The sequence below is a fragment of the Lontra canadensis genome, unplaced genomic scaffold (assembly GCF_010015895.1).
Source record: "Lontra canadensis isolate GAN:19392208 unplaced genomic scaffold, GSC_riverotter_1.0 scaffold136, whole genome shotgun sequence".
NCBI lineage: Eukaryota > Metazoa > Chordata > Mammalia > Carnivora > Mustelidae > Lontra > Lontra canadensis.
This window is the reverse complement of record NW_022631130.1, coordinates 732,275-758,195: the sequence shown is the minus strand read 5'-3', so window position 1 is coordinate 758,195 and position 25,921 is coordinate 732,275. Positions and strand designations below refer to the sequence as shown.

The window sequence follows — 25,921 nt, the reverse complement described above, 5'->3', positions numbered from 1 at the left end:
GCACAACTACTGATTTGGGTTACCAGTGATTGATTACTCTGATCAAAGCTGCTATGAGGGGCACCTGGGTGGCTCAGTGGGTTAAGCCTCTGCCTTTGGCTCAGGTCATATCTCAGGGTCCTGGGATCGAGTTCCGCATCGGGCTCTCTGCTCAGCAGGAAGCCTGCATCCTCGTCTCTCTCTCTCTGCCTGCCTCTCTGCCTACTTGTGATCTCTGTCTGTCAAATAAATAAATAAAATCTTTAAACAAAAAACACTGCTATGAACACTCTTTAAAAAAAAAAAATTATTTATTCTTTTTTTTTTTTAGAGTGTTCATAGCAGTGTTTTTTGTTTAAAGATTTTATTTATTTATTTGACAGACAGAGATCACAAGTAGGCAGAGAGGCAGGCAGAGAGAGGAAGGGAACCAGGCTTTCCGCCGAGCAGAGAGCCTGATGCGGGGCTTGATTCCAGGGCCCTGAGATCATGACCTGAGCTGAAGGCAGAGGCTTTAACCCACTGAGCTACCCAGGCAGGCACCCCACGAACACTCCTGTACAAGCCGTGAGTAGATGTATGCACTCATTCCATTTGGAGGGAATTGCTGGGTCGCAGGGTGAGTAAGACTTAGCTCTGACAAGCACTGTTAAACAGTTTTCCAAAGTGGCTGTACTACCGGGTACAGTTTTTACAACCTGGTCTGACTGAGAGGAAAGGAGATAACCTACCAGCGCGATTTGCATCAAGTAATGTAAGCAACTGGCGCCTGCGAGGCTCTCTGCTCAGCAGGTAGCCTGTTCCCCGCCCCCGCCCCCTCGCCTGCCTCTCGGCCTACTTGTGATCTCTGTCAAATAAATAAATAAAATCTTAAAAAAAAAAAAAGTAATGTAAGCAACTTCGTGCTTGACTAAGCTGGGTGCTTTCATTTAAAAGCTCAAAATACGAAAACAAAACAAAAAACCCCAAAAATAAAAGCTCAAAATACGGTCAGGCAGAAGCCTCAATTTCATAGACTCAGCAAAGCCAAGTGCCTTGCCCACAATTTCATTGTTGGGGGGTGGGAAGAGGTGTCTTGGCCAAATACTGTAAGTGCCGCATCGACCCCGGAAGAAATTTATATAATCTACTTATTTATTTGACAGAAGCACAAGCGGGCAGAGCGGCAGGCAGAAGGAAAGGGAAATGCCGGCTCCCGCTGAGCAGGGAGCCCCAGGCGGGGTCCATCCCAGGACAAGCCAGATCCGGTCACGGTCCGAGCTGAAGGCAGCCGCTCAACCGGCCAGAGCCACCGAGGCACCCCCTCAGCATATTTTTCTTTGTAAAGATTTTATTTTTATTTATTTGACAGAGAGAGAGAGATCGCAGGTAGGCAGAGAGAGCAGGGGAAGCAGGCTCCCCACTGGGAAGAGCGATGTGGGGCTGGATCCCAGGACCCTGAGATCATGACCTGAGCCGAAGGCAGAGGCTTAACCCACTAAGCCACCGAGGCGCCCCACCTGAGCAAATTTCTTATTCAAACTTTAAAACGGGGGTGTTTCTGAGAGCATTAAGTTTAGCTCACAGTGTGAAGAAAGCACAACAAACCGTACTGGCCTCCAACCTGCTGCGCCGATTTCCTCTCAGCGGGAACAAAGGAAGCTCTCCCTCAGGCGGCGTGGGGTATCTGGCGGAGTCCCGCCCCTCACCTAAGCCCCTGCGCAGATTGAGGCCGACGGAGCTAAGAGCCAGGCGCGCATGACGTATAACGATCGACGGTGCGTGATGACGCCAGGGCGTGCGCTCGGTGGCTCGTAGGGGAAGATGGCGGCTGCTCCTTTGGAAGAGAGGGATTGAGACGGGTGGAGGGAAAAGGCCAGGCGGGAGAGAAGTTCTCGACAGTGAAGACAAACCCTTCGCACACTATTCATTAGGAGCTCTGCTCAGCGCCGGAGGGTGAGTGCAGCGGCGGCACGGGACCCTTCGCCTGCAGCAGGCGGCGGCACTTTCCGCCATTTTCAAGCTCGGCCGTTGCGTGCTTTGGGGGCCTGGAGGGGCGCCTGGGGACAGGTTGGGAGAACGAGGACGATCGTCGTCGGGAGGGCCCACTGAGGCTAGTTCGAGCTTTAGGGGAGGGAGCTAGAGGCTTGAGGCAGAGCGGGGAAGGAGGGCAGGGTAGGACTAAGGTTCCTGACTGGGAACCGGTGGCGACAAGAAGACGTAGGTAGTGTAGGCCACGGGTAAGACGTAAAGTTTGGAGAAGGGAAACGCGTTAAACAGATTTGGGGCGGGAGTGGAAGGGGTTGAGCCGAGAGTTGAATGGTACGTGGCTTTGGTTGGTTCAAGGGGTCTCGGGAGGTGAATGCGAAACCTATGAAACAGCGGGAGGTTTAGCCTTGATATTATCGTGGCTTGAAATTGGTGTTTTTAACAGGGGTGAGTCCACAGTTTGACAAGCAAAAACCCTCCTCCTTTGGAAAAGTTACATTTCTGTTTTGTTTGCTTTAGATCATGCTACCTGTCAGTGTCCCCTTCAACAACTCCCTCCACATCTCCGGTTTTAAATTGCTTTCTGATAACCAGATATTTTAGGATCTTAGAAAACTTTATTATTTTTTTTAGAAAAGAAAATAAATATTGATACTAGGTTGTTGTAACCCTTGTGGTTAGTGGCCCTTCCGTGGAAAGAGGAAGGTGGGTCTATAAGGAATTCCGTAATTGGATCAGTTTAAATCAGATCATAAAAGTTACTTGTAGAAAGCCTGTCAATGTTTTCAAGTAATTTATGCACATATGACGTTACGTTTACTGTTCAGGAACTTAGGAAGACGTTCGAGTATGAACAAAAAAGCCCGGGGAATACCTCTTGAGAGCGCTGAGTTGACTTTTAAGTACGCTCTGGAAATCTGGTGCACGCAGTATATTTTGCCTGTGAGCGTGGTGCGGTAGCAGGTCTATTTAATTCAAACAAAACTTTTAGAGACTTAGTTAAAAGGAAGCATATTAATTGTTCCCATGGTGGCATTTTTCTTTTCCTAATCTTAATTGCATTTGACATCCATTTTTAATCACCATAAGATACTTTTTGCCCTTTTTTTTTTTTTAAGATTTTATTTATTTATTTGACAGACAGAGATCACAAGTAGGCAGAGAGGCAGACAGAGAAAGAGAGGAGGAAGCAGGCTCCCCACTGAACAGAGAGCCCGATGTGGGGCTCGATCCCTGGACCCTGGGATCATGATCCGATCGGAAGGCAGAGGCTTTAACCCACTGAGCCACCCAGGCGCCCCAACTTTTTGCCCTTTTTAATGGTCTCTGCCTAAAAGATGAAATACTGTATCGATTTGAGTTTGCGCAGAGGTTTGAAGTTACATATTTAGCATATTTTATTGAAATTTACAGAAAAATTTTACCTTTCTGTACTAGTGGTAAGAGTATTGGTAGGAAGTTGGCCTTATATCACAATGAGTTAGTTACAAATAAATTCCTATCTATGATGTTGATGACTTAACTTGCATTCTTTGGTTGATGAAAAATATTAAAAGGTCAGATTTTGCCATCACAGTTGTATCTTGACCTACGGCTTTAATTACACTTTTACTAACCACTTAAGGTGCTTATTCATAGTTCTCTTTGCTAAGTAGTGTCCACATTTTTCACATTACTTTGGGAAAACATGTTATTTATTGCTCACATTCAGACTGTTTCATATTTCTGAATAAGGAAGTAAGATCATAATAAAGCATGCTTGCTTTCTTTCTAAAGATTTTATTTATTTGACTTTTTAAAATTTTATTTTATTTATTTATTTGACAGAGATCACAAGTAGGCAGAGAGGCAGGCAGAGAGGAGGAAGCAGGCTCCCTGCTGAGCAGAGAGCCTGATGTGGGGCTCGATCCTAGGACCCTGAGGTCATGACCCGAGCCAAAGGCAGAGGCTTTAATCCACTGAGCCACCCAGGCGTCCCTGACTTTTTTTTTTTTTTTAATTTTATTCATTTATTTGACAGATCACAAGTAGGCAGAGAGGCAGGCAGAGAAAGAGGAGGAAGCAGGCTCCCCACTGAGCAGAGAGCCCGATGGGATCTCTGGGATCATGACCTGAGCTGAAGGCAGAGGCTAGATTTTATTTATTTGAGAGAGTGCACGAAGTGGGGGTGGGGGGTAGAGGGAGAAGTTCACTCCCCACTGAGCAGGGAGTGGAAGGCAGAAGCTTAACTTGCTGAGCTACCCAGGTACCCTCATAGTAAAGCTTTAAAACTACAACCAATATGTTGACAGAAATACTAGTGAAAGTCTTTCACTTACAAATATACATACGGAGTCCTTTTGAGATTGCTTAGGAAAAATTAGGATCTTTACAACTGTTTTTAGATAAAGTGTTTGTAGTCTGCAGATTAAAAATCTTCATTACCAAAGTAAATTTACTTAAATTCATAAACTTAACACTTGTTTACGCATTTTAGATTTGTTGTAAAATTCTGGATTTTCCTTAGTTTTCTGTCAAACATTATTCCAAGATTTTATTTGTTGAAACATTTCTTTTTTTAAAGATTTATTAGAGAGAGAGAGACCCCACAAGTAGGCAGAGTCAGGCAAAGAGAGAGTGGGGGAGGTAGGCTCCCTGCTGAGCAGAGAGCCTGATGCAGGGCTCCATCCCCAAACCCTGAGATCACAACCTGAGCTGAAGGCAGAGGCTTAACCCACTGAGCCACCCAGGCGCCCTTGTTTGTTGAAACTTTTGCTTGTGAGAGGTCTTATATCTGGATTTGTGTGTGTCTGTGTGTGGAATGGTGAAAGTTTCTCTGTTGCTGTAATGTGTTGTATGACAAGTAAGTTGCCAGACCATAGTTTCAATGCTGAAAGATATTTGATCTTTGTCTTTGACAGTGACGTAAGTTAAAACCTTTTCTCCATGAACACATTCTGGTTGATAACATTTCTGTCCCCATTGCAAAAGACTTACATTAACATTGGTCTTAGACACAGAAACTCTTAAGTATGTTGGAAAAGTCTTACCTGCATTACTCTCTTCCTTTCTGGTCCTTGAACATGTTATTTAGTATTTTCTGTTGGAGGACTGACTTCATAATGTTTGTATTTTACCTTATATGCATAATTTAAGTGCTTATAAATTCTCAGAGCCTGGTTAGTATTGGAAAGGGGATGGCTTTCAGCAGTAGACAGGCTTAGGTTTGAGTGCCAGGTTCACCACTAGCCAGCCTTTTTTTTTTTTTTTTTTTTTTTATTCAATAGAGGGAGAGAGCTCGTGTGAGCTCAAGCAGGGAGAGCAGCAGAGGGAGAGGGAGAAGCAGACTCCCCACTGTGCAGGGAGCCCTGCAAGGGGCTTGACCCCAGAGCCCTGGGATTATGACCTGAGCCACCCAGTCTCCCCTAGCCAGCTTTTTTATATTGGGTCAGTGTCCTTGTATGTAAAAATAGTAATTATTGTAATAGTTATTTCATAGGTGAAAGAAAGTGATAACATAGTAAGCATTTATTAAATTATGGCATTTTTTCTTTCTGTGACTTGAATTTAATTGGCTAATTCATTTTTCAGGGTTTTTTTTTGAGGTATAATCGAAATGTAACATGATATTAGTTCGAGGTATTTGTATATATTGTAATACTTATATATCTTGTATATTGTATATATATTTGTATATATTGTAAAATAGATACAATTTGTATATATTGTAAAATGATCAATTAGTGTAGTTTATATCTTTTTTTTTTTAAGATTTTATTTATTTATTTGACAGAGACAGAGATCACAAGTAGGCAGAGAGGGAGGCAGAGAGAGAGGAGGAAGCAGGCTCCCTGCTGAGCAGAGAGCCCAATGCGGGGCTTGATCCCAGGACTCTGGGATCATGACCTGAGCTGAAGGCAGAGGCTTTAACCCGCTCAGCTACCCAGGTGCCCCACCAATTTTTTTTCTTGTGGTAACTTAAGATCTACTCAGCATCTTTCATATATGCAATATAGTATTATTAACTATAGTCACGATATTGTACCTTACATCCCCATGACTGATTTTTTTAAATAACTGGAAGTTTCTACCTTTGACCCCCTTTACCTATTTTGCCTCCCCTCCTCCTTTTCAGTTTTTAAAGTTTAACTCATATTTTTGTTAAAGTCTTACAGTCTCATTCCTCTGCCAAACTGTTTCTTTTCTCTGTTATTAAAGCATTTTGTGCATATCTACTTGATGTATTTTGATTGTGATCTTCTCCACTCCTTTGTGAACTCTTTGAAGGCAGATGCTTTATTGCCTTATATTTTTGTATTTATAAAGCCTAGGCCTAGATAGAGTGAGTTTTCTGTGAAAATTTTCCTCATGACTACTGGGATTCGTTTTCACACAGATCTGGTTTATTTCTGCTCCTTGGCCTTTACTTAAGACCTCTTTGCTTGCCTCCCCACTCTCAGACCATTCATATCCTATCCATTCCTCAAAATCCAGGTAAATCTTATCCTATTAATGAGGTCTTCAGTGACTTTATAACTCCTCTCTCCAGTTAACCTAGGGTCTGTGTGACTGCCTTCTGTTACTTTGTGTCCTGTAGTACTTGGCACTATGTCTTACCCATTTTGAGCAGGTCCTTGGACGGTAAGTACTGGCTGAGTTTGTTATGGGCACGTGCTCTATTCACTGTCCCATTTAGTAAGATACTTTTAAGGAGCAGTTTCCCCTTTTTTGTATGTGGAATATTCTGATAAATTTTCCCCCATCTTTGTATATTATGGGAAATTGTAAACATCCAGAAAAGTTGAGAGAATGAACACCTATTACCTTCCATTTCGATTTACCTGTTATTAACATTTAACTATTCTGCTTTAGCCCTCTTTCACTCCCCTCTCAACAGTCAATTGAAATTAAATTGCATATATCAGGGGCGCCTGGGTGGCTCAGTGGCTTAAGGCTCTGCCTTTGGCTCAGGTCATGATCTTAGGGTCTTGGGATCAAGCCCTGCATTGGGCTCTCTGCTCAGCAGAGAGTCTGCTTCCACCTCTCTCTCTGCCTGCCTCTCTGCCTTCTTGTGATCTCCCTCTCTCTCTTTGTCAAGTAAATTAAATAGAATCTTAAAAAAAAAATTTGCAGGGGCACCTGTGTGGCTCAGTGGGTTAAAGCTTCTGCCTTCGGCTCAGGTCACGATCCCAGGGTCCTGGGATCAAGCCCTGCATCCGGGTCTCTGCTCAGCGGGGAACCTGCTTCTCTGCCTACTTGTGATCTCTGTCTGTCAAATAAATAAGTAAAAAAAAAACACTTAAAAAAATTACATTTATCATACTGTTTGTCCCCTAAATACCTCAGGATGCATCTCTTTAAGATAATGCCATTCTTCTACACTTGATACATTTTTATTTCAAACCAGACTCTACCTAAGGTAATATTAAAAACACAGTACCATTATTATGACTAAGGCAATTAGCATTAAGTATCTGGGACTGACTTCTTACTTTTTTTTCTGACTTCTTATTTTTTAATTTTTATTATTTATTTCTTTTCTTTCTGTCTTTTTTTTTTTTTTAAGAGATTTCATTTAAATGTTTGAAAGAGAGAGAGTGAGTGAGCATGAGCTGAGAGGGGAGGCAGATGGAGAGGGAGAAGCAGGCTTCTCTGTGGGCAGGAAGCCTATGCGGGACTCAGTCCCAGGACCATGGGATCATGAGCTGAGCTAAAGGCAGCCGCTTAACTGACTGAGCCACCCATGTGCCCCTGGCATTGACTTTTTATTTTATTTGTTTTATTTTATTTTATTATTTTTTAAAATTTTATTTATTTATTTGACAGAGAGAGAGGTCACAAGTAGGCAGAGAGGCAAGCAGAGAGAGGGGGAAACAGGCTCCTGCCTGAGCAGAGAGTCCGATGTGGGGCTCGACCCCAGGACCCTGAGATCACGACCTGAGCCGAAGGCAGAGGCTCAACCCACTGAGCCACCCAGGCACCCCGGCATTGACTTTTTTTTTTTTTTTTTTTTAGTATTTTATTTATTTATTTGACAGAGATCACAAGTAGGCAAACAGGCAGGCAGAGAGAGAGGAGGAAGCAGGTTTCCTGCTGAGCAGAGAGCCTGATGCGGGGCTAAATCCCAGGACCCTGAGATCATGACCTGAGCCCAAGGCAGAGGCTTAACCCATTGAGCCACCCAGGCGCCCCCTGCATTGACTTTTTAAAGAATGTTCCACATTTAGAATTTTCTGATTGAATGCTTAAAATGTCATTTAATTTGTTTCTTTAATTCCTGTAAGGTGGAAGTTAAGTCTAGAGAGGCTTTATTAAATTTGGGTCAGATATGTTTGGCACAGATACTTCATAGGTGATGGTATATAATTTATGTTGCCTTACCTCAGGAACAACAGAATGTCTGGTTCTTCTCCTATTGAGGATCCATAAGTAGGGTGTTAGTTTGCCCCATTGTTTACCATGTTAAGTTTCCTTGTTTCTGTGGTGTCCACCAGATTTCTTCATTGGAAAAGTACACTTTCCCCTTTCACCTAATGGTTGGTTATTGTTGGCCTTGTCATTTATTTCATTGGGGTTTTCTAACTCTGTTGTTTACACTTAATAGCTGTTTTCTGTAAAAAAGAGCTTCCCCCAGGATGCCTGGGTGGCTCAGTTCGTTAAGCGGCTGCCTTCGGCTCAGGTCATGCTCCCAGCGTCCTGGGATCGGGTCCCACATTGGGCTCCTTGCTCCTCGGGGAGCCTGCTTCTCCCTCTGCCTGCCACTCTGCCTGCCTGTACTCTCTCTATCTCTCTGACAAATAAATAAAATCTTAAAAAAAAAAAAAAGAGCTTCCCCTTTTCATGTTTTAAACTTTTAGGTTTTTTTCTTTTTAGTAATTTAAAGATTTTTATTTATTTATTTTTGGGGGAGAGTGAGAGCACAAGTGTGGCAGAGGGGCAGAAGGAGTAGTAGACTCCCCGATGAGCAGGGAGCCCAATGCGGGACTCCATCCCAAAACCCTGGGATCATGACTTGAGCTGAAGGCAGACCCTTAACTGATTGAGCCACCCAGGTGCCCAAAACCTTTAAATTTTGAGGGGCGCCGGCATGGTTCAGTAGTTAAGCTTCTGCCTTCAGCTCAGGTCATGATCCCAGTGTCTTGGGATTGAAACCCTTGTCTGGCTTCCTGTCAGCAGGGAACCTGCTTCTCCCCTTCTGCCTGCTGCTTCCCCTGCTTGTGCTCTCTCTCCCTCTGTCAAATAAGTAAGTAAAATCGTAAAAACAAACAAACAAACAAAAAAACCCTTAAATTTTGAAATAAATACAGATTTACAGAGTATTCAATGAAAGTACAAAAAACTCCAATATAGTTTTCATCACTATTCACTTATTAACATTTTGCCACATTTGCTTTTCTCTCCTTCCCTTTATTCCTGTTTTCTCCCCTGCCATTCACAGATGTTATGAACCTTTTCCCCTAAAAACATCATTTTCTCTTTTTTTTTTTTTTAAAAGCCCAATGTGGGGCTTGAACTCATGACCTTGAGGTCAAGATCTGAGTTAAGAACTCCCTATCATCACCTGTGAAGTGTCTGCATCAAACATACTTGGCCCAAATTTAATCGGGCTCCTCCTGAGTCAGATGCTTAACTGACTGAGCGAGCCATCCAGGCGTCCCAAAATACCATTCTCTTAAATACCCACTGTGTTAACAAATTCTACATGCTTAACATTGATGCAGTATCTTACATTAGGCTTCAGATTTCTCCAGTTGTCTGAGCAATGTCCTTCAGAGATTTTGTGCCTTTGAAAAAAAATTCAGGATTTAATCTAGATTTTTTAAAAAAGATTTTATTTATTTACTTGACAGAGAGAGAGACAGTGAGAGAGGGAACACCAGTGGGAGGAGTGGGAGAGGGAGAAGCAGGCTTCCCACCAAGCAGGGCTCTATCCCAGGACCATGGGATCATGACCTGAGCCAAAGGCTGATGTTTAAGTGACTGAGCCACCCAGGTGCCCCTCTAGATTTAAAAAAATATATATTTTATTAATTTATTTGAGAAAAGAGCACATGCAGGGGTAGCGGCAGGCAGAGGGAGAGGAAGAAGCAGGCTCTTCACTGAGCAGAGAGCCCAGTACGGGGCTTGATCCCAGGATACTGGAATCATGACCTGAGCCAAAACCAGAGGGTTAACTTACAAGCCACCAAGGGATCCCTCATATCTCTTTAGTCTTTAATCAGGACCAGTTATTTGGCCTTTTTTCGTTTCATGACTGACTTTTTTTTTTTTAAAGATGTTATTTATTTGTCAGAGAGAGAGCAGGAGAGAGCGCAAGCATGAGGAGCAGGCAGAGGGAGAAGCAGGCTTCCTGCTGAGCAAAGGATCATGACCTGAGCTGAAGGCAGAGGCTTAACCAACTGAGCCACCCAGGCATCCCCATAACTGACATTTTTAAGAGTAAAGGCCACTAGTTTTGTTTTCTCTTATTTTGGAGGGTATTATTACATACTCAACAGATTTTACTTTTTCTAGTATGTTACACAATTAGAATCTTCAGTAGACAAAGCTAGGAAATGTGTTTTCAAAAATCATCAGTTTATATTGGTGTTTTGTTTTATTTTTTTTTCAAAGATTTTATTTATTTTTTTATTTATTTGACAGACAGAGATCACAGGTAGGCAGAGAAGCAGGCGGAGAGGAGGAAGCAGGCTCTCTGCTGAGCAGAGAGCCTGATATGGGGCTCGATCCCAGGACCCTGGGATCATGACCTGAGCCGAAGGCAGAGGCTTAACCCAGTGAGCCACCCACGTGCCCCTATTGGCGTTTTATTTTAATTTAACTTATTTTTTAGAGGAGATTTATTTATTTATTTAATGAGAGAGAAAGAGTGTGTGCCAGGTGGGGAGGAGCAGAGGGAGAGAAACTTCAGCAGACTCTGCGCTTTGCATGGAGCCCAACGTGGGGCTGGATCCCATGACTTTGAGATCTCAGTGAGCCACAACCAGGAGTTGGACGCTTAAGCAGCTGCACCACACAGGTGCCCCTCTTTTTTTATTTAATTATTTTTTAAGATTTTAGTTTTAAGTAATTTATACATCTAACATGGGGTTCAAGCTTACAACCCAGAGATCAAGAATTGCATGCACCACTGAGTGAGCTAGTCAAGTGCCCCTCCCCTACATTGGTATTGTATTTTTATTTATTTATTTTTAAGAGAGGTAAGAGACGGGGAGAGAGAGAGAGAGTGAGCTGTGTGTGTGAACAGGGGCAAGGGGCAGAGGGAGAGAGAGGGAATCTTTTTTTTTTTTTTTTTTAAGATTTTTTTATTAGAGAGAGAGAGAGAGAGCTATGCCTGCATAGAGGGAAAGGGAGAAGTAGACTCCCTGCTGAGCAGAGAGCCTGAAGCCAGGCTTGATCCCAGGACCCTGAGATCACAACTTGAGCTGAAGGCACACTCTTTTTTTTAAATTTATTTCTTTATCAGAGAGAGAGCGAGTGTGCACAAGCAGGCAGAGGGAGAAGTAGGCTTCCCACCAAGCAGGGATCCTGAGGCGGGACTTGATCCCACAACCCTGGGATCATGACCCAGGCCAAAGGCAGACTTAACGGACTGAGCCACCCAGGCATTCCCCGAAGGCAGACTCTTAAGTGACTGAGCCACCCAGGCACCCTGAAAGAATCTTAAGCTGGGTGTGGAGTGCAGTATGGGCCTCAGTCTCCTTACCCTCAGATCATGAGCTAAGCTGAAATCAAGATCTGGAGGCCTGACTGAGCCACCCAGGCGCCCTCTCCTACCCACCTCATACTGGCATGTTTTTTTCATATTATTTGAAATTCAGATCACAGTTAACATTATTATTGGATTTCCAACAAAGAAAGTAGAGTCAAATTTACAGTGCCAGTATTATTACTAGCAGCCCTACTGAATATAGGTGATTTCAGTCCTCATTTTCCTTAGAATGTATCCTACTAAAGATGAACAGGTAGAGAACTGTGTTCAGAGTTACTTAAAGTAACACTTTAAAAAAAAAAAAATAGGGACGCCTAGGTGGCTCAATTGGTTGGACGACTGCCTTCCGCTCGGGTCATGATCCTGGAGTCCCGGGATCGAGTCCCACATAGGGCTCCCAGCTCCTCGGGGAGTCTGCTTCTCTCTCTGACCTTCTCCTTGCTCATGCTCTCTCTCATGGTCTCTCTCTCAAATAAATAAATAAAATCTTTAAAAAAAAAAAAGATTATTTATTTATTTATTTATTTGAGAAGTGAGCAGGGGGGAGGGGTAGAGGGAGAGAGAGAAGACTCTCTTCTGAGCAGGGAGCCCGATGCAGGGCTTATGACCTGAGCGGAAGGCAGATGCTTAACTGACTGAGCCACCCAGGTTCCCAATAACACTTTTTTTCTACTTGGTCAGTTTGATTTTTTTTTTTTTTTAATGATTTTATTTATCTGAGAGAGAGTGCGCACATAAGCAGAGGAAAGGAGTGTAGGGGCAGGGGGAGAGGGACAAGTAGTCTCTCTGCTAAGTGCAGAGCCCCATGCAGGGCTCAGTCCCAGGATCTTGAGATCGTGACCTAAGCTGAAGACAGATACTTAACTCATTAAGCCACCCAGGCTCCCCTGGTTTTATTAGTTTGACTTTGTTTGCATTCATTATTGGGGTATGCCTTTCTTCTTTTTTTTTTAATTTTTTATTTTCTAAAGATTTTGTCTATTTACTTGACAGCTAGAGAAGGAACACAAGCACGGGGAATGGGGGAGTGAGAGAGGGAGAAACAGGCTTCCCACCAAGCAGGGAGCCCAATGTGGGCTCTATCCCAGGACTCTGGGATCATGACCTGAGCCAAAGGCAGACACTTAACTACTGAGCCACCCAGGCGCCCCATCCTTTATTCTTCTTGATTTAATTTTTAATTTTTTGTGTATATATTTTTTTTAAGTTTTTATTTATTTGAGGGTGTAAGTGACAGAGCAGGAGGAGAGGGAGAGGGAGAAGCAGACTCCCTGCTGAGCATGAAGCCTGGGGATGTGGGGACTGGGAACGGGACGTGGGGTCCTGGGGATGTGGGGTTCAATCCCAGGACTACGGGATCATGACCTGAGCTGAAGGCAGACTCTTAACTGACTGAGCCACCCAAACTTGATTTAATTTTTTTTGTTTTGTGAAGATTTTATTTATTTGACAGAGAGGGACCCAGAGAGAGAGGAAACACAAGCAGGGCTAGTGAGAGGGAGAAGTAGGCTTCCTGCCGAGCAGGGAGCCTGATGTGGGACTTGATCCCAGGACCCTAGGATCATGACCTGAGCTGAAGGCAGATGCTTAACAACTGAGCCACCCAAGCGCCCTGATTTATTTATTTATTTATTTTTAAGATTTTTTTTTTTTAATTTATTTATTTGACAGAGATCACAAGTAGCTCTCTGCCTACTTGTGATCTCTGTCTGTCAAATAAATAAAATATTTGATTAAATATATCAAATAGTTACATGGTTTAAAAGATAAAACCAGGGGCGCCTGGGTGGCTCAGTGGGTTAAAGCCTCTGCCTTCGGCTCAGGTCATGATCCCAGGGTCCTGGGATCCAGCCCCACATCAGGCTCTGTGCTCAGCAGGGAGCCTGCTTTCTCCTCTCTCTCTCTGCCTACCTTGCCTCTCTGCCTACTTGTGATCTCTTGTCTGTCAAATAAATAAATAAATAAAATCTTAAAAAAAAAAGATAAAACCACATTGAAAGAATACTTAAGTCTCTAGGCCTTCCATTCCCATTCTCACTCACCCAATGTATGTATGTATGTATGTATGTATTATTTTCCTTTTGTAAAAACTTGTGACCTTTTTTTAAATTGTAAAAAAAAATTTATCATCTTAACCATTTTTTAAGTGTATAGTCAGTAGTGTTAAGTACATTCATTTGTGGCACAGATTTGAGAATTTTTTCATCTTGCAAAATTGAAACTCTACTTGTGGAACAACTTTCCATTTCTCCCTCCTCCTGCTTCTGGCAGTCACTGTTCTACTTTATGTTTCTGTGAGTTTGATTAGTTTAGATACCTCATAATGATTGAAATCATGCATTATTTCTTTTTGTGGCTGGCATATTACACTTACCATAATGTCTGCAAGGTTCATCCATGTTGTAGCATGTGACAGGATTTCCTTCCTTTGATAGCTGAACAATATTCCATTGTATGTATATACCACATTATGTTTATCCATTCATCCATTGCTCATCTGCCTTTTGGCTGTTGTGAATAGTGCTGCTATGAGAATGGGTGTCCAATCTGTTCAAGATCCTGTGTTCAGTTCTTTTGGATATATACTCAGAAGTGGGATTTCTGGATCATATGGTAGTCTTTTAATTTTTTGAGGAGCCTCCATCCCATTTTCCATAGTGATAATACCATTTTACCATCCTACTAATAGTGTAAAAGGGTTCCAGTTTCTTCACATTCTCACTAACACTTATTTCTTTTTTTTTTTCTTAGAGATTTTATTTATTTATTCAACAGAGAGTAAGAGATCATAAGTAGGTAGAGAGGCAGGCAGGGGGCGGGTGGAATGCAGGGTCCCTGCTGGGCAGAGAGTGCTATGTGGGACTTGATCCCAGGACCCTGAGATCATGACCTGAGCTGAAGGCAAATGCTCAACCACCTGAGCCACCCAGGTGCCCCTTACTTACTGTTTTTTTTGATAGTAGTCATTCTAATAGGTGTGAGGTGATACCTCATTCTGTTTTTTTTTCTTTTTTTAAAGATCGTTTTATTTGAGAGTGAGAGCTTAGTGCATGAGCAGCAGGGAGGGGCAGAGGGAGAAGAAGCAGACTCCCTGAGCAGGGAGCCCAACATAGGGATCAGTCCTAGGACCCTGAGATGGTAACCTGAGCCAAGGGGCACGTGGGTGGCTCAGTCGGTTAAGTGTCTGCCTTTAGCTCAGGTCATGATCCTTGGGTCCTGGGATTGAGCTCTGTGTTGGCTCCTTGCTCAGTGGGTTGTCCACTTCTTCCTTTTCCTCTGCTCTTCCCCTCTGCTTGTGCTGGCGCGGGATCGTTCTCTCTCTCTCTCCCTCCTTCTCGAATAAATAAATAAAATATTTAAAAAAGGAAGTAACCTGAGCCACCCAGGTGCCTCCCTCATTTTGGTTTTAATTTGCATTCATCTCATGATTAGTGATATTGAGCATCTTTTCATTTGTTCATTGGCCATTTATATCATCTTTAGACAAATGTCTATTCAAGTCCTTTGTCCCAATTTTAATTGGGTTATTTATTTTTTTTTTGTTGAGTTGTAGGAGTTTTTTATCCATTCTGGATAATTAACCCTTTATTGGATATGTGATTTTCAAATACTTTTCCCCATTCTGTAGGTTGCCTTTTCACTCTGTTGATTATATCCTTTGCTAAACAAACGTTTTAAAGTTTGGTGTTTACCTTTTGTGTGTGTGACCCCATTCTTTTTCCACCTAATGATACATCCGAGAAATCATTCCATATCCAGAGCTCTCCCCTTCCTCGAACCTGCCCCATGATAATGTGATTTATAATAAATGTATATATATATATTGTGCGTGCACTCTCTAAGAGATATCTTTTCAGATACTTTGCCTTTTTAAAAAATTGGGTTGTCTTTTTATTATTGGGTTGTAAGAGTTACTGTATATTCTAAATGCTACAGATCCCTTACCAGATCTATGATTTGAATAAATTTTCTCTCATTTTGTGGATTCTTTTTACTTTCTTGATGGTGTTATTGAAGCACAAGAGTAATTTTGGTGATGTTGAGTTTGTCTGTTTTTTCTTTTGTTGGTTGTGCTTTTGGTGTCATATCTTTTTTTTCTTTTAAGATTTTATTTTTAAGTAATCTTCATCCATCATGGGGCTCAAACTCACAACCTGGAGATCAGGAGTTGCATGCTCTGCCTAATGAGCCAGCCAGGCACCCTTTGGTGTCATATTTAAAGAAGGCTTTGTCTAACCTATAGCCATGAATATATATATTTGCTGTATTTAATGCATTTAGCAATTGGTTAAACAGTTGATTTACCCATCCAAGAATGTGGATTGTTGTTCATGGTTGATTATGACTTTGGCTTTTTGGTTAGAAAGTTATAGAGAGTTTTACTTTGTGGTTAGACATCTATAAGCCTTTGGGGCACCTAGGTGACTTTGTTGGTTTAGCATCTGCTGTAGGCTCCTGGGATTGAGCGCCACATCTGGCCCCCTGCTCAGTGGGGAACCTGCTTCTTCCTCTCCTCTCCTGTTCTCTCTAAATACATAAATCTTTTTTTTTTTTAAGATTTTATTTATTTATTTGACAGAAATCACAAGTAGGCAGAGAGGCAGGCAGTTTTGGGGGCGGGGGAGGCAGGCTCCCTGCCGAGCAGAGAGCCCGATGTGGGGCTTGATCCCAGATGCGGGGCTCGATCCCAGGACCCCCTGGATCATGACCCAAGCCGAAGGCAGAGGCTTAACCCACTGAGCTACCCAGGCACCCCGGTGTAGTTTTTTTTTAGCTTTTTAAATATTTGATTAAGTCTCAGTTTATTGTGTCCTTAATAACCACTGTATATTTGAGATCCAGACTGTTGTGGAGGGAAATACCAAATTAAGAGAGTATGCATCATAGGGTAATTAAAGACACTGTATATGCCAAATACTGAGGAGCTTGTTAGGCCAATATGGGTTATAGAACTAGAAACTAAGAACTACTATTCCAAAATCAGGAGGTACTCAAAGCCTTCAGCTTGTCATTTCATCTTGCTGTTGAGAAACTTAAAATATTCAGGACCATCTCTTTAGGATTGTTGCTTTGGGAATGATTTTTTTTGTTAAGTGCTTTTGTCTGCAATTTAGGTATTTGTTCTTAACCTTCAGTTTAGTTGTTAAACTAGGTTAAAAACGAGCTGCAAGAAACTTTGGAAAATTCTTACCTGCTCTGTATGTAATCTTGAAATTACAGAATGGTTTTATTTCTGGGGGTCATTAAATCTAGACCTTTTAATTGGAAGATAAACAGGATTGAAGAGATTAAATTTATTTGTAGTCACATCGTGGCAGATTCCAGGTCATCTGAATACTAGTTTAGTGTTTTTTTCCACTTCTACAGGAAAACCCAGAGCATTTCATCGTATAACTCGGAAGGGCTTTTTGGTTCATTGTCTTTGGGAGAGAGCTAAAGTTAAAACAGTTAACATACCTAGAAGAGTTTTAAATAGGAAAATCTTCCCATCAGGAATTAAGAAATTACATTGTTTTGTGGTGCTTAAATTGTTACATACAGCTCTGTTTAGAATTGGTTACTGGTAAGGACTTTGGTGTACTTTTGTTTTAGTAATGCAGTGATTTTCAACTTTTAAATCTGCATTTGGCAGAGTATTTCTTGGTAGATTTTATAAACACACACACCCACCAACCCACCTACATATCCCAAATGTGTTGCTCAATGCCTCCTTCATGTTTCCTGTACTCAAATTGTAGTTGATATTAATAAAGAGTATTTTTCACCCACGTTTACTGCCCATAGTGCTCATTTCCAGTTATATTTTTTTACATCTGTTTTGTGCCCAGGGTAGATATTTCCAGTTTTGGGTGTGACCATGTTTCTAACACTGTAGTTAGTAGCATTATTATTATTATTATTTTTTAAAGATTTTATTTATTTATTTGAGAGCGAGACAGTGAGAGAGAGCATGAGCGAGGAGAAGGTCAGAGGAAGAAGCAGACTCCCCATGGAGCTGGGAGCCCAATGTGGGACTCGATCCCGGGACCCCGGGATCATGACCTGAGCTGAAGGCAGTCGTCCAACCAACTGAGCCACCCAGGTGTCCCAGTAGCATTATTTTTATAAGTTATTTTGTTTTTATGCATTCACTCATTCATTTGTGTACAGTATGCATGTGTTAAAAATGTAAAAGGTACAAGAGGATGTACATTGAATCTGTCTTCTTCCTGCAGTTGTCTTTTCCTTTTATCTATCTAGTAGCTATCCCTGTTAATAGTTTGTTACAAAATCTTCCAAAGTAATTTTGAGGTATATGTAGCAAATTTATATACTGTAGATGTTCCTTTTTTTGTTGCTTTTCACATGCACACTAATAATCTATACATTGTTTTATAATTTTTTTTTACATAAGAAAGCATTTGAGGTATAACATGAAATCATACAAATAAAATTTGTATAAACAAATCCACATCGAGTCATAACACAGATAGCAAAAGACAAAGTAAGAACAAAGAAAACTAATTGGTGGCTATATACAGTTGGACACAGTTGTGTCTTGTATACTAGAAAGTCTTTTACAAAATAATCATCTTAGATCAACAGAAGACCAATCTTCAATGTCATCCTGCAAGATGAGTTAACTTTAGCAATTTCCTCCAGTTTTCTCCAACGTCCTTCTATGGCTGGTAATTGTTTTGGTGATTGCCACCCCCTCGAGATGCCTTGCCATAAGTGCTCTGTTGGCCACTGTAGTCTGCAGATCCCTGTCCATATCCATAGTTCCCATAGTTATACCCAGTATAATCATAGCCGTCATAGCCACTATAGTTTTGATCACCGCCATAGGCACTATTGTAATTTCCATATCCTTGGTCATAATAGTTATTAAATCTTTGGTTCCAGTTTTGGCCCTGACCTCGTCCACCGGCTGTAGCACCTCTTCCTCTTTGTTGCTGTTCTTGCTGTCTATATACCTCTTTGGGTTGTGCAACTTTGATTTCATACTTCCCAGAACCAATTTGATGATATCTGCTAAGAATTTCTTTACTGGCTCTTCGTCTGTATATGTGATAAAACAAAATCCTCTTCTTTCGTTTGTTTTTGTATCCATGGGAAGTTCAATATATTCAATCTCTCCAAAGTCTCCAAAATATTCTTGAATTTGTTCTTCAGAAGTATCTGGGCTCAGTCTGCCCACAAAAACCTTTTTGGGCCGTTCTTTCCCTTTTAAAGCTTTTGCCCTTTTGGGGTTCTATCAATTTGCCATCCAGTTTGTGTTCTTTCAGTTCCAAAGCCTTATCAACACTAGCAGCATCTTTGAAAAGCACAATTCCAAATCCTCTTGATCTTCCAGTCACCGGATCTGTTTTAATTGTACAGTCCACAGGTTCCCCAAATCCAGACAAATACTCAGTCATCTTTCTTGCTTGTATCCCAGCTCAAGCCTCCAATAAACATTTTACCGTCATCCTGCTGATTCTTCCTCGCGTTGATCTTGGATCCCTCTGCGAATTTCTCTCTGTTGCTGTACTGGTTCATGTCTTCCATGGTGGCAGAGTTGTTGGCCAGGGGGTGCTGGCGCGCAGTCCGGGTCACCTGCTTTATAATTTTTTAAAAAGATTTTATTTATTTATTTGACAGAGATAGAGCAAAACAGGGAACACAAGCAGGGGGAGTGGGAGAGGGAGAAGCAGGCTCCCCACCAAGCAGGGAGACTGATAAGGGGTCGATTCCAGGACCCCAGGATCATGACCTGAGCCGAAGGCAGACACTTAACAACTGAACCACCCAGGTGCCCCATATACTTTGCTTTTTCTGACTTGACGATATATTTGAAGATCCTAAATAGAACTACCTCCTTTATGATAGTTGCATAATATGCATTGTATGTATATTTTATGGTTTACTTTAACTAGTCCTCTCCTTAACAGACAAGTGTGGTTTCCACTCTTTGGTTATTGCAAAAGGTGCTTCACTGAATAACCTTATGCACATATGATCGCATACATGTAGGGATAAATTTAGGGAAGTGGAATTGCTTGGTCAAAGTATGTGCACTATTAGTGTATGAATATGGTGGTTTTACTCACATTAACACTCATATTATGGTTTTTGCTTTTGTTTTTAAGTTTTTATTTTTTAGAGAGATTGAGTACGCAAGCGGGGTGGGGCAGAGGGAGAGGGACAAGTTGACTCCTTCGCAGAGTGGGGAGTCCAGTGAGGGGGTCGATCCCAGGACCCTGAGATAATGAGTTGAAGTCAGACACGGAACTGGTGAACCACTCAGGCATCCCTGCTTTTTTTTTTAAAGATTTTATTTTACGTAATCTCTATACCCAGCTTTGGGCTTTAACTAACAACCTTGAGATCAAGAGTCGCTTCTCCACTGACTGAACCAGCCAGGGGCCCCTGGATTTTGCTTTTTTGTGTGATGTTGCTTCTCAGTAAGTGATGAGGAGTCTTTTTTTTTTTTTTTTTTTTAAGAATTTTACTTATTTATTTTAGAGAGCGAGCAAGAGTGCGTGGGAGTGGGGAGCAGAGGGAGAGAGGGACAAGCAGATTCCATGCTGAGTGTGCAGCCCGGTGTGGGGCTTGATCCTAGGGCCCTGAGACCATGACCTGAGCTGAAACCAAGAGTCAGATGCTCAACTGATTAAGCCACCCAGGCACTCAGAGGAGTCATTCTTATGAGGAGTAATGAGGGGGATTTATCCCTTTTTGATAATTTTTTTTTAAAGATTTTTAATTTATTTGACAGAGAGATCACAAGTAGAGAGAGAGAGAGAGAGAGAGAGGAGGAGGAGGAAGCAGGCTCCCTGCCTAGCAGAGAGCCTGATGCGGGACTCGATCCCAGGACCCTGAGATCATGACCTGAGCTGAAGGCAGAGGCTTAACCCACTGAGCCACCCAGGCAGCCCCCCCTTTTTGATAATTTTTGTGGGATACATAAATGGGATACATTTTTGCATAGTAAAATGTTATGCAGCTCATTGAATACACTATGTAAGGTAGACCCTGAAAGGCAGTTCATTAGAATCTTGTTTTGTATAGGCAAAAACTTCAGATTTTATTTTATTTTAATTTTTTTTAAGATTTTTTATTTGTTTATTTGATACAGAGAGAGAGAGAGAGAACAAGCAAGGGGAGCAGCAGAAATTGACATTTCTAAAATTCAGACTTTTTTACTTATATTTCTGGGGTGAGTCATTGTCTCCAACACTAGTGTTGTACTTTCTGGACCCCATGGGGTATTTTTTTTCCCAGGAAAAATGTAAATACTCATATTTGAATTTTTGCCGCTTGAGGTAGGGGGTGTCTTTGAAGTCCTTTTGCCTATTTACATATCCATTGATCCCAGGTAAGGCTCCTTGCAGTATTTGATAGATTTAGAATGTTTTTAGCATGTCTAGATTGGTGTAACACGAATTTCAGACTCCACCTCCAATATATGGACTTAGAGGTTTTCAGCTTCTTCCTCTGCTGCTCCCTCTTAACACCTACGCTGTCCGTGAACCATTTTAAAAACTCAGGTGCACCTAAAACGAATGCAGTGTTATATGTCAGTTGTGTCTCAGTTAAAACAGAAACCTTTTAATCGTATTGCTGTTTCCTCTGCCTGGAATCCACCTCCTCCCCTTTTTCCAGTTTGTGTATTCCTTTTTTTATCACTACATACATTAATTTGCCCAGAACTTTTCTCTTTTACGTCTGTGCTCCCCCCAGTCATTAATTCTTGTTTCTTCCCACAGCATTCCCTCATAGCATTTAAAAAAGATTCCTTCATGGGGCGCCTGGGTGGCTCAGTGGGTTAAAACCTCTGCCTTTGGCTTGGGTCATGATCTCAGGGTCCTGGGATCGAGCCCCGCATCGGGCTCTCTGCTCGGTGGGGAGACTGCTCCTCCTCTCTCTGCCTGCCTGCCTACCTGTGATCTCTCTCTGTCAAATAAATAAAAATCTTTAAAAAAAAAAAAAAAGAAAAGATTCCTTCAGGGTGCCTGGGTGGCTCAGTCAGTTAAGGCTTTGTCTTCCGGCAGGTCATGATCCCAGGGTGCTGGGATTGAGCCCCACATCGGGCTCTGTACTCAGCAGGGAGCCTACTTCTCCCCCTCCTGTTCCTCCTGCTTGTGCTCTCTCCCTCTCGCTCTGTCAAATAAATAAATAAATAAATCTTAAAAAAAGTAATCTTCCAGTATGCATTTATTAAGGTCACTAGATCATCACATACTTATTGAGAATCTACTGGGTTCCAGGTCCAGTTTTGTTTGTTTTGGTGTTAAAATATGCTTAATAAAAAATTGACCATTTTAACTTTATTTTTTTTTCTTCCAGTGAAATTAACATTTTTAAGTATACACTTGCTTGACATTAAATACGTTAACAATGTTTTATAACCATCTATCTCCAGAACCCTTTCAGCTTCTCTAATGGAAACTTTGTACCCATTAAACGTTAACTCCCTATTCTTCACTCCCTTAGCCTGTGACAAGCACTGTTCTGTTTTCTGTCTCTATGAGTTTGATTACTCTAGAAACCTCATATAGCAAATGTTTCCTAATTCATTCTGTGAAGCCAGTATTACCCTAATACCAAAACCACATAAAGATCATACAGGAGGAAAACTATAGGTCAGTATTTTTCATGAATATAAATGTAGACATTCTCAACAGAATAACCAGTTGAATCTAATGGTGAATAAAAAGAATTATACACATTTTGACGATGTGGGGTTTCAGGTTTGCAAGCCTCGTTTAGCACTCAAAAATGAGTTGAGTTAATTCATTACATCATATGAGTTATGAAGAAAATTTATATTTAGAGATTAATAAATCATGCATTATATTAATACATGCAGAAAAGCTCCTGACAACATTCAGCATCTATTCATGATAAAATGTTCAGCAAAGCAGACATGGTGGGGATATCCTCAGTTTGATACGGTGCATCTACAAAACCTCCACAGCTAACATCATACTTAAAAGTGAGAAATTATGGGGTGCCTGGGTAGCTTAGTCGGTTAAACATCTGACTGTGGCTCAGGTCATGCATGATCTTGGAGTTCTGGGATCAAGCCCTGCCTCTGGCTGCCTGCTCAGCAGGGAATCTGCTTGTCCCTCTCCCCCTGCCCTTCCCCCTGCTCACGCTCCTTGCTCTCTTGTTCTCTCAAATAAAAAGTTAAATCCCATCACCTCCCAATTTGTTATAATTTTAAAATATTTTGTTTCTCTATTAGTTTGCTAGGGCTGCCATAACACAACTGTGCGGCTTAGTCATTTATTGTCTTAGAGTTCTGAAGAACAGGTGACTGAGATAAAGGTGTCAGTAGGGCCTTGTTCCCTCTGATGGTGTTAGGGAATAATCTGTTCCAGGACTCTCCTAGTTTCTGGTAGTTCCTTAGCTTGTGCCAGTATAACTCCATTCTTTATGTGTGTCCAAATTTCTCCTTTTTATCAGGACGCTAATCCTATTGAATTACAGACTCCTCCTACTCCATATGACTTCATCTTAACTAAGGACATCTGGAATGTCTCTGTGCCCCAATAAGGTGCTAAGGGTTAGGACTTCAACATGGGGATTTTGAGGAGGGGATGTAATTCAACCAATAACATTCTGTCTCTGCATTCATACGTACATATATACATATTTTTTAACTGTTTGAGAGTAATTTCAGACATCATGATACCAAATGCTTCATTCAGTATTCAGTAGCAACATGCAGTATCACATCTAAGAAAATTTGTCCTAATTCCCTATTATTATGTAATATCTGCTCTACATTCAACTGATCTTTGGTAGACATTGTTTTTTCAAGCCCCAGGACCAGTCATCCTACTTTTTAATTTTTCATACATACACTTTTAATTTTTTTATTTTAAAAATTTTTGTTTTTTCTTAAATTTTTTTTGTTTGTTTTGTTTTTGTTTTTAATTTGAGAGAGCGAATGAGCACAAGCAGGGGAAAGGGGCAGAAGGAGAAGGGAGCTGGATGCCAGGCTGGATCCCAGGGTTTTGGGATCATGACCTGAGCCAAAAGCAGATGCTTAATTGACTGAGCCACCTAGGTGTCCCTCTTTTTTTGTTTTTAAAGATTTATTCGTTTTAGAGAGCGAGCACGCTCGTGCGCACACACACATTAATGGGCGGAGGGGCAGAGAGAGGGAGACAAGCAGACTCCCTGCCCAATCCACAGCCCAGGATGGGAGCTTCATCTCACAACTCTGAGATTATGACCTGAGCCGAAATCAAGAGTCAGATGTTGAACCGACAGAGCCCCCCATTGGTACCCTCATACCCTTTCTTTTTAAGACATTCTCACTGAGGTATTTTTATAGCAAATCAGGTCTCTGTGCTCTGCCAGCCTGTTGAGGAGGAGTAGAAACCATTTGCTTTCTCTGTCCAGGAGTCTTAACAAAGGAGACATGTCTCTTGGCGGATAGTTAAGAGGGTGGTTACCATTAATTAATCGTCTGTTAACAGTTATTCTGGCGAATGAACTTTCTTGCTTTGTGTATCTCAAGCATTGTCTCCCCCCACCGAAAAAATGTTCATTTTACATGTGCAGCACATACTCAGTATTTTAAGTTTAGATTATCTGGAACATACCTTTTCAATTTGGTGATAATTCTTTTAGCTCATTGCTTGTAATATACAAACAGAAAAATTAATGTTCTGTGAGCAAATACTTTCTACTGCATAGTTAATACTTTTTCCTTTGTAACTAATAAATATCTTGGAGGAGATACTTTGGAATTATGTAAGTACTTGTTCTCAAGCTTTTGCCCACTAATTTTAGCATCCATTGGTGGAACCTGTATGCAGCAAGTGTTATTGGGTGTTTCAGTAGTGATTTTCTGTTATATATTTTAACGTATATCTGTGATAATTCTTACATGTATGCAAGGCATTGGAAATACAGAGACTAAAAGCATTCAGTCCTGCAGTGAGTGCCTGGGTGGCTCAGTCAGTTAAGGGACTGCCTTTGGATCAGGTCCTGATCCCAGTGGGGAGCCTGGTTCTCGCTCTTCCTCTGCCCCTCCCCCACTGCACACGTGTGTGCATATGCGCATTCTCTTTCAAATAAAATCTTTAAGAAAAATTAGAAACATTCAGTCCTTGCTTACATGTAATTTGCAGTTTAGGCAGAAAGATAGACATTGTGGGGTTTTGCCAGTGAGATACATGTTTTCTAGGATTATGCATAATATATTTTGGGAGTGTAAAGACTGAATAAATTGAGCATAATCATAAATTAACAAAATTAATTTAGAACATCAGTATAGGAATATGCTAACAATGGTTGTGAGAATATTGGGCAAAGTTAGAGTTTTTTTTTTTTTTTTAAGATTTTATTTATTTATTTGACAGAGAGAGAGGGAACACAAGCAGGGGTAGCAAGAGGGAGAGGGAGAAGCAGGCTCCCCGGTGAGCAGGGAGCCCGATGTGGGGCTCCTCGATCCCAGGACCCTGGGATCATGGCCCGAGCTGAAGGCAGACGCTTAACCGACTGAGCCATCCAGGTGCCCCAAAGTCAGAGATTTTAGAAGACTATTTTATTTATTTATTTATTTATTTTTAAAGAATTTATTTGTTGGAGAAAGAGACAGGGAGAGAGGGAGAAAGTGGGTGAGCACAAGCAGGGCGAGTGGGCAGGCAGAGGGAGAAGTGGGCTTCCCGCTGAGCAAGGAACCTGATATGGGACTTGATCCCAGAACCCTGGGATCATGACCTGAGCTGAAGGCAAATGCTTAATGGACTGAGGCACCCAGGTGTTCCCCAGAAGAGTGTTTTAGAAAGAAAAACATTTTAAAAAGAAAACACCTGGGTGGCTCAGTGGGTTAAAGCCTCTGGCCTTCAGCTCAGGTCATGATCTCAGGGTCCTGGGATCGAGTCCCACATTGGGCTCTCTGCTTCCTCCCCTTTCTCTGCCTGCCTTTCTGCCTACTTGTGATTTCTTGTCTGTCAAATAAATAAATAAAATCTGTAAAAAAAAATCACTCCTACCTTCTCATAAAAGTGATCCATATCTGTTGTAGATAGTTTGAAAGAACTGAAGGTGTAAAGAAGACAGCCAAATTTTACTGTAACTCCCATGCGTTGTTACTTTTCTTTTATGTTCCTTTCTATTTTGAGGGGCTTTTTTTGTTCTGTTTTATGGAATGTTTCATGAATTTGTGTGTCATCCTTGTGCAGGGACCATGCTAATCTTCTCTGTATTGTTCCCAGTTTTAGTATATGTACTGCTGAAGTGAGCATCCATTTTTTGGCTTTTGCACAAAAGTATATGGTTCTTTTAAAGTATTTACAC

The 25,921-nt window shown here is 41.6% G+C and overlaps 1 protein-coding gene, 1 non-coding gene and 1 pseudogene across 9 annotated transcripts in view; 1 reads left to right on the top strand and 2 right to left on the bottom strand.

Moving 5' to 3' along the window:
• Window positions 1–1,742: 1,742 nt before the first annotated feature.
• Window positions 1,743–25,921, top strand: part of WDR33 (WD repeat domain 33) — a 124,105-nt gene continuing 99,926 nt past the window's right edge. For 7 of the 8 annotated variants that reach the window (XR_004380903.1, XM_032843132.1, XM_032843133.1 and 4 more), the window contains exon 1: window positions 1,743–1,914. The gene's annotated coding sequence lies outside the window, so the exon portion shown is untranslated. Of the gene's footprint in view, window positions 1,915–2,466; window positions 2,516–25,921 lie in introns of all 8 variants that reach the window. The other variant, XM_032843131.1, reaches the window with a different exon arrangement.
• Window positions 18,298–19,168, bottom strand: LOC116858380 (annotated as a pseudogene).
• Window positions 25,762–25,869, bottom strand: LOC116858422. The gene has a single exon (XR_004380910.1). It is a non-coding gene; the product is annotated as a U6 spliceosomal RNA (small nuclear RNA).